We start from the raw sequence: 13,986 nt of genomic DNA, 5'->3' as shown, positions 1-13,986 counted from the left end.
TAACAATTAGTGTCCTGGCTTCTTCCTCGTAGCTTGATTCGAAAGTCCAAGGCGCTATTGCACTCGCGAAACACTTACTTCACTGTCGTTAATTACAGCAAACAGCAAACAGTACATTGTTTATAAACAAACATTATTATAGAAAAATTCAGCTTTCACATGAAGATAAATAGTTTAAAAGTTCGTTAAACTGGATCAAATTTACTTTTACTCGAATAAAATTATTTAGTTAGACTCGAACATGATTATTGAAAGTTCATTAACTTTGACCAAAATAAAATATGTGAGCATACTACATGTTTTAACTGCACTGTTAAACATAGCAATGAGAAAATTGAAACTCTTCTCTCCTACTTCTTATTCTGACTGCTTAAAAGAAATTAGTGGATACCAACATTGGTATAAAATGATAACGACGATTTGCTTAGAAACAGCGGGAAAATCGCCGGAGTTCACGATACACCATCACCATCGCCGGGCTAGAATCAGCCCAATGGAACTCAACTCCATGACGATGGCCCTAAGGGAACCAAAACTCAACTTAACTCGATGATGGCCCTGGGAGAACTCTTCTCCATGACGATGGCCCTAAAGGAACCAAAACTAAACTCAACTCGATGGTGGCCCTGGTGGAACTCATCACTCAACTTCACTTGATGGTGACTTCTACCGAACTCAACTAAACATGATGATGGCTTCTACTGAACTCTCTCTAGGACCGCTAACTCGATCCTTCTAAAACTTGGGTTTCTTCTCCCAAAAAAAGTGACTTCCTACTTAGACCAATAGGAATCATACCAGATATTTCTCTACCAATCAAATGGTCAGAAAAACTCTTAAGACATCCCTCGAACGCCATGATGGTTTTACCCTCTACCAATTACAAACACTTAAACTTCGCAATAACAAAATCTCTTGAGTTTACACGAAATGCCTGACTCATAATTTTACAGTTAGTTTTGAGAACCAATATTACTAAAGACATCGGCTTATTTTAGGTTGAGCCTTCCGGTTGCAATACACCCTCAATAAATTTGTGTCTGAGAAAGTCATAAAAATCTTTCATCTTCTAGACTGCAACAGCCTAACAGCATAGCAGGGGTCCTTCCTGTAGCTATTTGGATATACCGACGAACATATAACCGACAAACCAAAACTGTAAATATCATAAAAACCTTTTTACCTTGTGAACTACAACAATTCAAGGGTTTATTGAAAAATATTCCGTTTCTTAAATGCGTAGGATATAAACAATTTGGGGCACCTTTGTACACCAAATTTCAAAGAATCGCAAGAACCGAAATAAACATCCTAATCCCGTGAGAATTGAAAAACGCCATACTCTGCACTTTGCGGAAGATCGATATACAAGGTGTAGCGAAAGTGTACAACTGTAAACTGAGTCGGAATTTTCAAATATTTAGACGGAGGACTTTCAGCGTGTTTCAACCTACCACAACAAAATGTTGATCATTTGATTAGGAGTGTGACCACGCAAACTGAAGCTTGCATAAGGACTAGAGGTGATAACACTGACTACCAAAAAAAATCAAAAAATAAATAAAAACGATTTAAATCTTATTCGTTTTACATTGAAATTTTTTATGCTATTGACTTTAAAACAACTTATTGTTTTATTTAATTGTTATGTATTTTGTTATTAAATTGCTTTAACATAAATATCGTTTGACTTCGTTTTTTTTTTAAATTCGCACGAAATAATAAGGAATATCAGATGATTTCATATAAGTTTGGTTGTGTAAATGGTAAAGCGGTAACGATTAATTTTATTTAGGGTGGTAAATAGAGGGAGATTTTCACGATTTTTTTTACCAAAAAAAGGGGCCAACTTTTTTTTTCAGTGTAACTCGTTTATTTTTGATGCCTGAAACTTTTGTAACAAATAAAAATAAAGCTTTTTTTAAACACTTTAAGAAATGTTTTTTCCCGATGTCACCGAATTTTTCGGTGATTTCACGTTGAAATATTCGATTTGAATTTAGACGAATGAGATCGTATTTTTCATAAGCTACAACTTTACATTTACTAGGTTTCTAGACTTTACTAATACGCCGTTGTTTTCGTTACGTATAAGCTACATTTTTGCTAAGAATATTTTTTTCGAGAAAATATTTACTTTTTGAGTTATTTGCGAAAAACTGTCGGAAAACGTAGTTTTTTTGTCGAAAAAAGCTTCTTGTATTACAGGCTATTTGTAATAGGTAACAGGTACTGTAGCTATTTGTATAACAAGGGAGGAAAGTGTAACTTTTCCTCCCGAGAATGAAGTTTACTGCCCGACGCGTAGCGGAGGGCAGTAATCATTCAAGGGAGGAAAAGACACTTTACTCCCATGTTATACATAAGGTTTTTCCACCTTCCTCAAATAACAAGTCATTTTTTCATTTTTACTTAATTTATTTATGTAACTAACCAACAAAATTTATTAGAACTAAAACTAACAAGTATGTATGTACAATATAACTGTCAACTGTCAAATATAAGTCAAATTATTAATGTAAACATTGTTAAATCAAAATAACAATTTACTGTTTTTACCATTCTGCAAAATACAGGTTGTTTTATAAATAAACGTTAAAATGTATAGATACTTCGTAATAGAAAATAGATATTGTACAGGGCGTCAATAAGTTATATTTCATGAATGAAATACCATGACGTCACTTTTACTTTTCCTCCCTAGGGAGGAAAAGTACAACTTTGCTCCCTACAATCAGGTCTGGAAAAGTATACTTTCGGTAGAGGTAGGTGGAAATAAATATTTTCAATCGCAAATAACTCGAAAATTATTGACTTACATAAAAAACTTTATAGTACGAAAATTGCTTATAATCAGCCAATCTATCCATTTCCGGACTTATTTTAAACACGCGTTTTTTCACCCCCGAGAAGGGGTGACTGTCACCCCCCCCCCCCCCCAAGTAAAAGCAACCAACGGCACAAATTCAACTTTAAAGTGGAGGGTAAGTAAAATCTAAATGTAAATTTTCATGCAATTCGGAGTTGCCCCAGAAAATTAAACTCCAAAACGGTCAGTTACTGAGCTATAAGGGACCATTCAAGTATTACGTAACGCAGGTTGGGGGGGGGGTCAAAAATCTTCAAAAATCGTATTACGTAATACTTGAACGCTCCCTAAGGACGCAAAAGAATATAATGTTACAAAAAAAAACAAGTAAAATCCTTTATAAAAGGTATATTAATTAAAATTCCCTAAAAAGGCTACAAGATACAAGGCTAAAAGATACAAGATGCTGACATGCTAACCACCAAAATGAAAATGTTAGGGTAAAAACCCTTTAAACTTAATCGGTCATGGAAACATTGGCTATAATTATTAGATTAAACATGGATGCACAAGATATCAGATGTATTGTGCCCAGGGTACCATCTGACCCCAAATTGAGTTGTTCACATGTTGAACGGAGTTGCCAACAACCGTTGTTTTCTTCCAACCGAGCGTTTTCCTTCCATTCTGGCCATTCTGCGCTTAATGAGCTACTGAAGTAAGTGATATTTAGGTCCTCTCATTATATGACCGTCATTTTTATGATGTTGGATCAATTCTCGCCCTTTGTGCATGGTCTCCAGCACACGTTCGTTGGATATTTGTGCTGTCCACGGGATTCTGAGCATGCCACGGTAACACCACAACTCGAAATATAAAACATTGGGCAGTTAGAAAGCAAGAATAAAAATCAGTGTATGTGGCGAAAATTAGAATGCTTATGTGGATGAGTGGTGTAATAAAAAGGATAAAATTAGGAATGTATGTACTAGGGACAGTCTAGAAGTTCCAATTGATGCCAAAATGAAAAAGCATAGGTTAAGATGATAATCATTCAAAACGAAGAATTGCTGAGTTTTTCCCCATATTCACAAGCCGCGTATGACATTTGCGTTTTCATCACAAAAAATAAATACTGTTTTGACGTATGGGGAATACGTGGATCTACGTGACGTGGGAACATGTGGGATGACGCAGTCTGGTTCTGTTCGATTTTTAACGCGGGAAAATCCAAAATCAAAAATTATTCGTCAGATTTGCGCAGGTATTCAAAGATTTGTACTTTCGGGGTGATGCGAAACACAGGAAGGTAGTTTCATGCCACAGACATCAGACCAATATGGGAACAACTTCAAGGCTACCGTGATCCCACGGAGCCTAAGGTAATAATATAGAACCCTGTGGAATAGATTCTTTGTAATGATCGATAGTTTGTGTGAATGAATACCTAAATGGTCTATAAAAAACTTAAACTTAGTGAAATTGCAACAAATTACTGAATAAGGCAATTGATTATGGACAGATGCGTGAGAATACTTCCATGCTGGGAGGATTCAATGCGGATCAACTCTCCATACTGACTGAAATCCTACCTCCGAATAAAAAAAAGGTCAAGCCCTTATGATCACTATAGAATAAGGACCAAATGTCCACATATGAAAACTGCAGCTTGTATACTTTTTTGACCAATGACGAGTGACAATGAGTCAACTCTTGTAAAAATTGTTTTAATAAAACGATGTCAGTCAACTGTAAACAACAAGGGATCAAATTTCGCCGCCTTTAAAGCCGTTCTACAATATAAGTTACTGCGGCTATACAAGTCATTTTAAAATACATAGGTTGTTGTTGTTATCCAAGCGAGGCAAATAGATGAGTAATACGAGGAATCCCAAGCTTAAGAACTGCGACGCATTATATGATTGACTCATGACATATCTCATTAGATTGCTTTTTAGACGCAAGCTGGACACTCCATGAGCGGTTTCCGCACCTCTAGCACGAGGTCGAAGTGTTGTAGTGCTAGGTAATGGGTGGTAATGGTCATTACCACCCACATATATACCGTAAATATTTAAAGATTTCCAAAAGTTTGTTAATTATATCTGACAAAATAAAGTGATATTTCCAAATTTTATTCCAAAACTTACCAAACATAACAAACTTTCAGCTTAGTTTCACTAAAATATACACTCAACACAAACGTAAAAATATTCTCTGGAATTAGATATGTTTTTCACTCTTTATGAGATGGACACAATGCTATGAACGTAATAAAAATATTCTGATAATGGAGCAGATAAAATATTTTATCTCTATGAAACTAATTATCTCAATCGACGGTTGAATAGCACTCATAAATATTACAAAAGAATCAACTAGTTAGGAGAAAAGATTAAATATATGTATAACAATAAATATTTTTATCAAGCAGATTAGAGGTTTGTAAAGAATTATTCATAGTCCTGTCGCCAGGGGGGGTACAACGGCCTCCTGTATTCAGATGGACTTACCCAAGTTTTTTTATGTATTTTGACCTGTACAACACGAATTTTTTGGGTAACAGTTAATCCGGATGTCGATAAGATTGTTATAAACCAAGAAGTTGAGGAATCACATAACAGCGATTTCTTGCAAAAGAAAACATTTTTTTTGTATTTTTTGGGCCATTCTAACCAAAAAATGTTCCTACAAATTTTTTCGTAGGATGCATAGTTTTCGAGATAAACGCGGTTGAACTTTCAAAAAATCGAAAAATTGCAATTTTTGAACCCGAATAACTTTTGATTCAAAAATAAAATAGCAATTCTGCTTACCGCATTTGAAAGTTCAAGTCAAATTATATCGGTTTTAATTATTTGTATTGCTAAAAATTTATTATTTTATTGTTAAAACAAAGCTATAAACACCTAGTGCTTGAGTGATGTTTTCAATGATTTCTCATTTAAAATCGAATGAGTAGGTAGAAGAGGTAAAAGTGCAAGCGCGGCTATTTCTACGTAGCATGCATTAAAACGCATGTATTAGGCACAGGAAACACTATGTGTTTATAGCTTTTTTTACCAATCAAAAAATAAATTTTTAGCAATGCAAATATTCAAAACAGATAAAATTTGACTTAAAATTTTAAAGGCGGTAAGCAGAATTGCTATTTTATTTTTTATTCAAAGGTTATTCGGGTTCAAAAATTGCAATTTTTCGATTTTTTGAAAGTTCAACCGCGTTTATCTCGAAAACTATGCATCCTACGAAAAAACTTGAAGGAACATTTTTTGGTTAGAATGACTCAAAAAATACAAAATATTGTTTTGTTTTGCGAGAAATCGCTGTTATGTAATTCCTCAACTTCTTTGTTTATAACAACCTTATCGACATCCGGATCAACTGTTACCCAAAAAATTCGTGTTCTACGGGCCAAAATACATAAAAAAAACTTGGATAAGTCCATCTGAATTAAGAAGGCCGTTGTACCCCCCCTGGCGACAGGACTATCACCTTTTGAGATAATTATGCAGTCTTTTTAATTAATGAGATCAAGTACAATTTATAAATAAATTATATCATAGGGAAATATGGAAAAATACCCAGGATAGAGTATGGGAAAATTATGGTCTTTACTTACAATTGCTTTAAAAAGATAATGGATGTGTATTAGATTTGATAAGATAAGATGATTTATGTATATTCAAATTTCATGGATTTGTTCCTGTGTAATTTTCATACATTCTGTCTTGTAACCTAAACCTCTTGTAAAAATTGTTTTAATAAAACAGATTGTCGGTCAACTGTAAACAAGAAAAGATCAAAAAACGACTAAAATCCTTTAAATAAGGTATATTAACCCACGAGGAAAAAGTTTTCATGTGTTTCTTTTTTGATGATATATCCCCCCTAGATTATTTGAGACATTTTTACACTTCTGTCACCCCTACTGTGATATTTTCTTGAACTTACACAAATTCCAACATCTACCAACTATTAAAATACATTTGATAAATTGAAATCAACATAAAATGCTTTTCTAAATCCTAGGTCTAATCACAAGAGAGATTTCAGTTTTCGATTTTATGTGTAATGTGGTTTGCCTACCACCTCCATTGACACCATACTTGACTACATTTTCATAACTATAACATCAAGTTTTATTTTACTTTAATTGATCATTTATCACAGTATAGTGATTTTCGTTACTGTTCTCAATTTAACAAGCTTTACATCATAGTCCACATAATAGGAAAAAATTTTTTCAACTTCCTGTGGAACTGTCATTTCTGTCATGTCATCGTTCGGGAGTTCCGTTATCATTGCCACTTGCCACCATATAGTCAACATGTGAACAAGTCAACTTTGGGCTCAAATGGTACCTGGAGCATAATACATGGAATATTTTGTACATCCATAATTAAGTTCACATATTTTATCTATAACTTTTCTTATAACCGTAGTCAAAATTTAAAAACTTTGCATTATCTTATCAGGTTATACGCATTTTTAGGTAAGCACTGATGATGATTGGTCATCCGATCGAAAACTAGTTCTGTGATGTAGCCTTTTTTAGGAATTTTAACAAATATACCTTTTATAAAGGATTTTAGTCGTTTTTTGTAATATATGGTATACAGCCAACTACAGGAAAACTTTTTCCTCGTGGATTTTTAAGAAAGAATCACATTTCGCCGCCTCCAAAGCCGTTCCACAATATGAGTTACTCCGACTATACAAGCCATTTTAAAATACTCCTCTGCACATAGGTTGTTATCAAAGCGAGGCAAAAGATGCGTAATACGAGGAATCCCAAGGTTAAGAATAAGAACTGAGACGCATTATATGATTGACTCATGACATATCTCATATCTCTTTTAGATTGCTTTTTATACGAAATAATAATCTGCTATTTCTTCATGATACCCATTTCAGAATTCGAAAACCCTGTACCAGCTTATACAGTATATGGTTGACTAATTCGGGTTCTCTGCTACAGAGTCTGCAGCTCAAGGCGTTCCCTTGACTGCAGCATGTCTAGTAAGTCATGTCTCAGATTTTTAAACACCAAAATAAATATTATATCATATCTAGATGACTTGTCATTTCCAGTTTATCAAAGAATTCTTTGATTTCAGATGTGGGTCCTGGAGCTTTTCCACTCTTCATACCTTTTAAAGCTCTTACAACTTCTACTGTTATTTCGCTTTGTTTAAAATTGAACTGTATATCCCTATGTATTCTTAAATTGGTCCCTATTCTCCGTTAATAACTCTTAACCGTTTATAATATTATTATAATATTTATATTATTACATAATTATCTAACATAATACTTAAAGTGTAATCACATATGGCCGTGAAGTTTGGCCACTTAAACAAAGAACGGAGAAAATGTTACTAGTATCAGAAATGGATTTCTGGAGAAGAGCACCAGGCAAATCAAGAAGAGATCAGATACCAAATGAGAGAATACGAGAAATGATGGGAGTCACATACAATAAATTGATGACATAAAAACAAAACAACTAGTATGGTACGGCCATGTACAGATAATGCCAGATGACAGGATCCCTGAACAGATTTTGGCATGGACACCACAAGGCAGAAGAGAAAGAGGAAGGCCGAGAAGATGCTGGAGGGAGGGAATTGAAAAAGAACTAGAGGAAAGAGAAATCTCTCCAGGTCTATGGCTAAACAGAGAAGAATGGCGGTTAGGAGTCGGAAGGCGTCGGAGAACGCTGTAAACCGATAGTAGTAGGTAGTAGTCTAACATAATTTCCAAATTTGGCACTAAAAGAATAGTTTAGTGAGCAATATCTCCGCATGGTGCTACACCTCTGGATACAGTTGATGATATCATTAATATCGCAGTTGTTGTGACAATTTAAATGGGTTTCCTCTTGAAATGGTTTCTGCTTTGTATCTAGAAGGGGCCACCCTTCGGAGCGGAATCTTGCATAATGCCATACTCAAACGTGGATGCAAGGACACTACTTGATAACAGTTTCATTTCATGTCAAAAGTCTCACTATATTAACGGTTTTCTTGTTCCATTGGACATAATGACAAAAAGAAAACTTGAAGAAAATCGAAGCAGAATGAGCAATCTCAGGTAATAGGTTTAAAAGTTTAATTCGATCTGTTTACATTGCAGTTCTACCACTAATTAGCTAACATTATGGCTTCTTCTTCTTTAAGTACCGTGCCCAAATTTTTAGGCGTGGGTAGCTTCCATAACAATTTGCCGATATCGTTCTCGATCTTGTGCGGCATGTAACAATTGATCTGCTGATAAGCCAGTCCATTGACGAAGGTTTCGGAGCCATGAATATTTCTTCCGACCAATTCCTCTTTTTCCGTCGATCTTTCCATTGAGTATTAACTGCAGCATCCTGTATCTGCTACCTCTCATTATATGTCCCAGATATTCAAGTTTTCTCTTTTTATCATCTTGGTTAAATCAGCTTCGCCTTGACCTACTCTGTTTAAGACTTCTCTGTTTGAAATGCGTTGAACCCAAGATATTCTGAGCATTCTACGGTAAGACCACATCTCAAAGGCTTCTAATTTGTTCATCATGTTAACCTTCATGATCCAGGTTTCACATCCATATAGTAATACAGGATACACATAACATTTTAGGAACTTGACTCTTAGTTGTAAGTTCAGCTGAGAGTTTCTCAGAATAGATCTGTTTCATAAATGCTCCTCTTGCAATTTCTATACGAGTTTTAATTTCTTCATCCGGATTTAGTGTCTCATTTATCCAACATCCTAGGTACTTAAAATGGTTAACTTTTGTTATTGGTTCATCACTGACAATTAGTTGCATAGGGCCGACGTCTTGTTTAACTAACCACAAGTAACTTTGTCTTTGTTGCATTTATGTTAAGTCCGTTATTGGAGCATTCTCTAGTGACTCGATCTATAAGGAATTGAATATCTTCGATATTTTCAGCCATGATCGCGGTGTCATCTGCATATCTGATGTTGTTAATAGTTTCTCCCCCGATTTGAACTCCACATTGTCCTTCCAAGGCTTCATTAAAAATTATTTCTGAGTATACGTTAAACAAATTTGGGGATAACACACAACCCTGTCTGACACCTCCTTGAATGCAAATTTTGTCTGTTTCTTTGCCGTCTACCAGAATAGAAGCTTCTTCATTCCAATATAGATGTTGTAAAAGTCTCAGATCTTTATCATCTATTCCAATCATTTCTAGATATTCAAACAACCTATCATGTTGAACTCTATCAAACGCCTTCTCAAAATCTATAAAGCAGACGTAAATTGGTTTCTGTACTTCCCATGATCGTTGAAGTAATGTTAACATTGAGAACAAAGCTTCCCTTGTTCCCAATCCTTCTCTGAAACCGAAATGTTTGTTTCCCATTGTCTCTTCACATGTCTGCTTGATTCTATTAAGAATTATCTTAAGAAGTAGCTTGAGAGAGTGGCTCATGAGACTAATTAGTCTAAAGTCTTTACATGATGTATTAGGTTTTCTTGGGAGTGGAATAAATGTAGACTCTAACCATATCTGTGGCATCATTCCAGTCTCGTATATATGGTTATAAAACGTTTGTTAGTTGTGAGACATTGTCGTCATCCAGAAGTTTGAGCCAGTCTGATGGTATTTGGTCAAGGCCTGGAGATTTTCCATTTTTGCTCTGTTTGATGGCTTTCTCTACTTCCGCTTTTAAAATACTAGGACCAGTATTCGTATACTTTGTGGTTTTAAGTGGTGGCCTCGTATCCAGGAAGAGCTCTTTTATATGGGATACGGACGTTTCGCCCCCGCCGTTTCGCCCCCGACCGTTTCGCCCCTGCCGTTTCGCCCCCGCCGTTTCGTCCCCAGCCGTTTCGCCCCTGAACCGTTTCGCCCCCGGGATTTTACCTAACATTTTTAACTAGTTGCATTGAGTTATAAATACAATGTTGTATTTACAATGTTGTAAGTAATACATTTACCTATTGATCATTTTTTTGTTTGTTTTTCTTAGAAGTGCTTGATTAGAAGTTATTGATTATTTGCGTGGGGTTGCGTACAACTTTGAATTTTGAAATTACAAAAAATATTCTGGTTGCAACTATTCTGGAATATGTATATATTTATTGACTGACTTGATGATGTTCCTTCTTTTTATGTATTTTTGTTACTATTATATATGTATTTTGACGATTTTTTAAATAAAAAAATACAAATCCTCTCAGTATCTTTTGAATGACCACATTGATTTAAATAACCCACCCTTACTAAATTTATGTTTTGGGTGCGAAACGGTTCGGGGGCGAAACGGTTGGGAACGAAACGGCGGAGGCGAAACGGTCGGGGGCGAAACGGCGGGGGTGAAACGCCCGTAAATCAAAGTATTTAGAATTAAATAAAGATTTTCTTAAGTAAACGAAATTAATTATTTATTTAATCTTATAATTAATGAAGTACATAATAAAAATATATGCATAAACGATACAAGATTTTAGGAAATAAAAGGCAGATATCGAGCACTGAATTTTATTTACTCTTGTCCAAGTATACTTTCGCTCCTAGAGCATCTTCAGGGGCATCTGAAATAAGTAAAGAAGAAACGCCATTGTAAAGCAAGGAAAAGTTGGAAAGCTTCGACAAAAAGCGAAGATGATGTGTATAAAAACTTCAATAGACTTACTTCGTCAACAAAAGGAAGGTATCCTCGAATGTCATTTATTATGATTGTTGGCAACTTAAATTAATATAATAACTAACAAATACACTAAACGAAGGACAAACAGATAAGTATGAGTGTCTTTTGAATGCTTTCTTTTTTACTGATACATTGTAGGCAGACCATTTTAACAGTTTAATGTCACTTTTATTATCGTAAACTATTATTAATTTGCTGAAAGTTATTAATTTCACATAGTAAAATTTTAAAACTGAAAACTTTTGCTTCCGTTTAACCTTTTCCATTTCCAGTGTAAACAATATGCCATAGACATTTAGTTAAAATGTACATTATTCACCCTAAATACACGTCTCTTTCAAAGACCAAAACAAAACCACTACAAACATTTTTTTAAAGTTCAAAGAGCGTATGTGATAGGCGAGAAGCTTCGTCGTGTTAATGCCAATGTGAGAGCGGTTGCGGATTGTAATAAAAGGTGAATGTGGCGAAAAGGAAGCATGGGTGAAACTGAAAAGGGAAAAGGGATGTATGCTGTTTTCATTCTTTGCATTGATCATCGACATTAAAAAGCTGCCAGGGATTTTTACAGTTGTAGTAGCAATTAATTTTCAAGAGTTATTTTAAAGCCTATTATTTCTGTTTAAGCGAATCAATAATGCTTTCGGGTATTTTTAATATATGAACTTGAATTAAAATAAATACAGTACTCATCAAAAAGCACGGAATATGGTTTGAAAATAAATAGGTATACAGGAAACCAAAGTAATGATAATCGATAGAAACGGAAACAACCAAACAGATAAGAAACATGGCAGGGTACGAAGTGGTCAGACAAATTAATTACTTAGGTTTCGTCATCACTAAAAGTGCGCGAAGACGAGATCCGTAAACGCATAGTAATGGCTAGATAAACAACAAACAAACTCACAAAAATATGGAAGAACATTGATATTACAAAAAACAACAACTACACTATCTACATAGAGAGAACAGAAAGTCCCAAATAATAATGAGGACTTAATATGGTTCACTGATGGATCTAAAACTGCCCATGGTATTGGATCAGGAGTCTTCGGGGAAACTATAATAAATCTTACAGCCTAGGTCAGCATACAACTGTATTCCAGGCTGAAGTTTTTGCTTTCATCATCATTTCGCTCTACAACCCTATGTGAGTATTGGCCGCGTTTACTATTTCATTGTTGTCGGTCCTGAGCAGCTATTTCCCATTGTTGTACTCCCATTTTGCGTAGGTCACTGGCTACTGCGTCTTTCCATCTCTATCTTGGTCGACCAACTGACCTTTTGCCATCTGACCTCTCCCAGAATGTGGCGTTCAGAAGTCTTTCGTCACTCGATCTTAGCACGTGACCCGCCCATCGTATTCGGTTTACTTTAGGGCCGGTTGTTCGAACGCTAATCAACAATGATTATTATCAAATATTTAATTACTGTCACCAACTGTCAATGTCAACTTTGTTTGGGTTGCTGAAAACATAATTTACAATTATGAGACTAGTTAATCAATTAACATAACAATTATTAACATAATCGATTAATAAATCTCATAATTATTGTAATTAATTATGTTTTTAGCAACCCAAACAAAGTTGACATTGACAGTTGGTGACAGTAATTAAATATTTGATAATGATCATTGTTGATTAGCGTTCGAACAACCGGCCCATAATGTAGCGTACTATGTTTTCATTTTCATCTCTATATATTGTCTGGAGTTCATCATTGTGTCTTCTTCTCCATTCTCCTGTAGTCTCTTCTCTGCAAGGCCCATAGATAGTCCGCAGTATCTTTCTTTCTAGTACCAGTAATTTTGTCGTTTTCCGCTGGTTCAGAGTCCATTTTTCGCTTCCATACGTTATTGTGGGACGAATTATTGTCTTATATACTCTTATTTTTGCTGGTATTGAGAGTATTTTTTATTTAAGTAGGGTCCTTAATGAGTAATATGCCCTGTTTCCTGCAATGATCCTGGCTGCCACGTCCTTTTCATATTTATTTTCAGATGTTATGATCGCTCCCAGGTACTTAAATTCTTTGACGACTTCAAAGTTGTATTCATTAATTGTCACGTTTTATCTAACCCTTGGCCATGGGTTCTTCGTAACCACCATGTACTTGGTCTTGTCCTCGTTGACCTTAAGACCAACTTCCTTGACTCCGTTCTCGAATAGGGTGAAAACTTCTTTTGCATCTCTGGTGGATTGTGCAATTGTGTCCACGTCATCCGCAAAGGGCAATAGTATTTTTGATCCTAGGGCGGCAAATCCGTTTGTCAGTTGTGGCTAAGCTTTTCTTACTGCATGTTTCAGTGCGAAGTTAAACAGCAAGGGGGCGAGAGGATCTGCTTGTCTAAGCCCGGTGTCAATGAGGAATTCCTCCGACGTGGTGCTGCCAATTCTGATTCGAGCGGAAGCGTTCTCCGTGATCACTTTTGCTAATCGTACCAGTTTTCCAGGTACTCCCATTTCTACCATAGTCTCCCACAATGCTTCTCTGCTAACA

General features: G+C 35.4%; 1 protein-coding gene across 2 annotated transcripts in view; it reads right to left on the bottom strand.

Annotated features, from left to right (window-relative positions):
• Positions 1 to 13,986, bottom strand: part of LOC114332919 (tyrosine-protein kinase Src64B) — a 699,550-nt gene that overhangs the window by 142,191 nt on the left and 543,373 nt on the right. Inside the window, exon 1 of one of the 2 annotated variants that reach the window (XM_028282708.2) lies at positions 4,960 to 5,121. The exons of the other annotated variant lie outside the window; for it this stretch is intronic. The gene's annotated coding sequence lies outside the window, so the exon portion shown is untranslated. Of the gene's footprint in view, positions 1 to 4,959; positions 5,122 to 13,986 lie in introns of those variants that run through there. 2 annotated transcript variants of the gene reach the window in all.

Source organism: Diabrotica virgifera, chromosome 6 (genome assembly GCF_917563875.1).
Source record: "Diabrotica virgifera virgifera chromosome 6, PGI_DIABVI_V3a".
Taxonomy (NCBI): Eukaryota; Metazoa; Arthropoda; class Insecta; order Coleoptera; family Chrysomelidae; genus Diabrotica; species Diabrotica virgifera.
Note: the sequence above shows the minus strand (reverse complement) of the source record. Positions and strands in the feature narration are given on the sequence as shown.